This window comes from Pseudonaja textilis, chromosome 1 (assembly GCF_049901715.1).
Source record: "Pseudonaja textilis isolate UNSWEBS1 chromosome 1, rPseTex1.2, whole genome shotgun sequence".
Classification (NCBI taxonomy): domain Eukaryota; kingdom Metazoa; phylum Chordata; class Lepidosauria; order Squamata; family Elapidae; genus Pseudonaja; species Pseudonaja textilis.
In genome coordinates, this window is record NC_141990.1 from 314,841,868 (window position 1) to 314,846,314 (window position 4,447).

Here is a 4,447-nt window from a genome sequence, read left to right on the forward strand (position 1 = left end):
TGAGGTGTTTCCAGGCCAGGTGCTTAAAACCAAACCTCTCTTCTGCACACACTTGTGTTTTAGAAAGGCCACCCTTTGACACAGTCAGATGTTGCAATGTCTAAAAGGCTTCTGATGGTTGGCATATGATATTTTTAATGGATGTTTACATGGATGGTTTGCAAATTACATTTTCACGGAGACTCCACAAAATACACATTTTATTCATGTTTGTTTCTGAAGTCACCTCAAGCTGTTTCCCATGGCATGCATGCCTGTATTTAGCCTTAATACTGTAGCGAATTACTCCATTTTCTCTGGTTTGTGCAACACATGGAATCAACTAACCAACAGGGGAAAACTTCAGACAAGAGAGTACAGTAATTGTGGCCACTTTGTGCTTATGGAAGCCACATAGTTTGCCACAATGCACATCATTTGCTACTTCTCCCCCTTGCAGAAGACTGTTAATATAGTCTCATATGGAAAGATGCCCATCTAGGACAGTACATTTTGACTTCTGCGACTTCCCAGGAGGTATAGCTAATACTCTGCATCTTTCTCTGCCCCTTAAAGCCATGTTGCTGTGCTTGAGCATTTTGTTCATCATTACCAGTCATTCTCAGTCCTTAAGCGCATTGCCAAAAACATGTTCACCCAATATATTAAACCCTGAAGACAGGTTATCACAATGCAGCTGTTATGTTCATGTGGCAATGGCAATGATATGCCTCAATAGTCCTGGGTGCAGAAGGCTGCATAGAAAAAGCAAGCTCGTGTCACCACGTGTGTGTGTGTGTAAACTCCAAGGATTGCAGACTTGTATGTTGGCTGAAACGGACAGCCGAACAGAAAATACAAGCCACTAAAAAGGCTGTTGACTTAAGAGCAATAACTTCTTTCAGAGATGCATTAGGCTATTTTGTCAGTGTGTGAAGATAACAGCCTATCTTTTTGATACCTTCAGGGTACTTAGAAATTGCATTATTTATGGGCAGAGCACTATGTCTTTCACAAAGCAATAGGGAATAGGGGAAAAAAACCTGCTGTTCTTTTTGCCTTATTTCTCTTTTCTCCAGACCTGTTAATTTGCTCTAGGCGTGTTTTTTCTCTTTCATTGTGTGCAGACGCTTGTAACTCCCAGATACTCCATTGCCTTGAATCTGGGTCTTATTGAAGATGGACACCCCCTCAACCGTTTCACGCTAAGGCAGAAGAAAAAGCTATTTGCATTGATTCACCTATTGGGAAATTTATCCTCAACATAGGAGAGAAAAATAATTTGTGATATTACTAAACGTACATGTTTTACTGTTATATTTTAGCTTATTTCTCAAAGTTATTGGTGGCTTGTGTGAAGGAATCAAGCACGGAATATGTAATACAGACACAAAATACTCCAAACCCATACGGCTATGACTTCTTAAAATCTTTACATTTAAATATTCTAGGCTCCTGATGCTCACCTAGATGTTAAGTAATATGTATAGGAGGTTCACGATCTGCTCATTATCTAGTCACTATATGTTCTTGTGGCTTCCTGACTGGAGTACTAGAATATGAGGCTCCCTGTGAAAGGCATTTTAATTAGCTCAGTTGAAGATTCTGGCGCTTTTGAAGAAGAGAAGGCAATACTTGAAAGTAAGGCCACAACATAGATTGCCAACTTTTTGAAGGCTATTTGATGGTTTACTCTGATGTGACCAGGACTCTGAATCAATGACGGACATTTTAAACCTATTTTGGGGTCTGGAGGTGAATTAAAGGCGGGCATGAGCTGTGGTGGCGCAGTGGTCAGAATGCAGTACTGCAGGCTATTTCTGCTAACTGCCAGCTGACTGCAGTTTAGCAGTTCGAATCTCACCAGGCTCAAGGTTGACTCAGCCACCATCCTTGTGAGGCGGGTAAAATGAGGGCGCAGATTGTTGGGGGCAATAGGCTGACTCTGTAAACCACTTAGAGAGGACTGTAAAGCACTGTGAAGTGGTATGTAAGTCTAAGTGCTATTGCAATTGCACAAGGATCCCTCGAAAGCTTAAGACAACTTGCCAAAATTCAGCAACCCAATCTCATGGTGCTGCATCATCTAGAGCCCATGGACTGCCTATTCCTATTTAAAATGACGGAAGAACTCAAAGAGCTCAAGCAACATCTCTTCAATAATAGCAGCCAGTTGCTTCTGTATACTTATTTCATAAAACAAAAAAGAAAATCCTATTGGGAATAAGATACAGCTTCTACCATAGTGCTGTGTGGTTTAGAACAGTGGTCACCAACTGGTGGGCTACGGCCCACTGTTGGGCGGCAAGAAAATTTTGGTGGTCTGCAGAGAAATGTCACCCCCAAAGCATTAATCTAGGTTGTGCAGGAACACAAGGCTGTACTGCCCACATGGCCCACTGGAACCTTCCCCGTCCATTCACTCCTTACCTGGCAAATTTGCCTGCTAAGTTGCTATTTTTCCTTTTTTTTTCCCCGACCATCAGCTGTTCTGCTATGCCAGGAGATTTAGATAGAGATCCAGCTAGAAGGCAGGAAATCATCAGATTTCTTGCTTTCTACCTAATCTTTAGATCTTCGGCTCTGCTTTTAAGAAGAGCCAAATCTCCCTTAGGACTGAAGGTTCTATTATTCAGTTGCAGACTCAGATAGGCAATGGCGGAAACACAGATCTCTAAGTGAATCTGTGATTCTGTGAGTAACTCAATTTGCCTGCCTGCTTTGCCTAATTTTGAGTAAAAGTTGCTCTTTTTTAATAAAAAAATTCAATATTTACATATTTATATTTACATACAAGCCATGCCCAGCCAGTCACATGATCAGCAAGTCACACCCACAAATTAGGCCACACCCAAGAAGCGATTAAGAAATTTGAATCCCACCCCTGCCTCTGTGTTTGTGTATGTGGTCATGAGGGGGGGGAGGGAGAGAGGTTAGATCAGATCGATCTCTCTCTCTCTCCCACCAATGTCAGCAAGCCACCATCAGTCAAAATTCATACTAGTGGTCCCCAGGATTTAAAATTATGAGTTTGGTGGTCCCTGAGGTCCAAAAGGTTGGCGACCCCTGGTTTAGAAGGCCCTATCCAAACAGGGTCCCCATGTGCCAGTGCCAGACAGAAACAGTTTAATAAGTTCATACTTTCCAACATATGCCTTTCAGGTGTGTAGTTCCATGTTTATCATTCCATTGCCAAGAAAAAATATTGACAGAAATACTTCTAACAAATTTAATCAAATATTGTACTGTATTGTATTAATTTCGTCTATGACAACTGAAGCATGTTTTGGATCATATTAAACATCCTACTTTTCTTGCATTTTAGAAGAGTAGGAATTTGGAATTATCTCTAGGCATCTAAAATTGTTCATGCCTGCCTCAGAGATGAAACAAAGCCTTCTTTCTGTGTTGCTTTCTCTATTCCTACCAAAGACAAAATATTAAGAGATACAAACCTTTTAAAATCACAATATATTTGGACTTTGAGTATGTCGACAGGGGTGAAGATAACATAATCTAGCAGGCACAGCTTTTGATATTCAGATGTCTTCAGACAAAATCCATCCCCATAAAAGGCTTGAGTAAATTTAGTGGTCAAGAGATAAAGGAACTTCCTGCTTCTGACTAGTCCAGAGGTCTGCAACCTTAAAACACTCAGAGTCATTTGGACCCATTTCCCACAGAAAACACTGGGAGCCAATAATTTAACAACCGATGGGACTGGGTGGGCGTGGCCAACTCGATGTCACTCACTTCCACTCAGTCACCTCCTGCTCTGGAATATGAGTGAGTCTCCATTCCCCACCATCACTCTTACCTTCTCAGGCCAGGCAAGGAGTGACGAGGAGGGAGGGGGAGGGGCCAGCCAGTGGGATCAGCCAACAGGGAGCCGCAACAGAGGATCAAAAGAGCCACATGTGGCTCCAGAGCCACAGGTTGCAGACCCCTGGACTAGTCAATACTAAATTATCAAAAAGAAAAAGAGTGAGCAGTTCTCCTAACACAGCGGTGTTAAGCTTGCGTAGTAGGCAGGTGTTATCATGTGACGTATCATTTCCCCCCCCCTTCGCTAAAACGGGGATGGGCATGGCCGGCATGTGGTGCATCTGGCCCACAAGTTTGATACCCCCGTTCTAACACAAAAGATTGCAATCATTAGTACAACTGGCAACGGAACTTGCTCCTAATTTTAGAGTTTCAGATGGGGACCAGTTTGACAGGGGACCAGAGTTCAAGGTGGCAAAACCAAATGGTTACAAAGAGCTAAAAATCTCATCTCATTCAAATAAATTGGCATGCGCAGTTCAGTGTTGCAGAATGTGATAAAAAAAAATCCTTAATTTCTGATAGGATTCGAACTGGGGCGAAAGAGCCAATGAAAACATTTACTCTGAATTGTGACCTTTTTGTAATAAATATTATAACCCATGTACATAGGCATGGGGCAGTAAAGACAATGAGGCCAGGC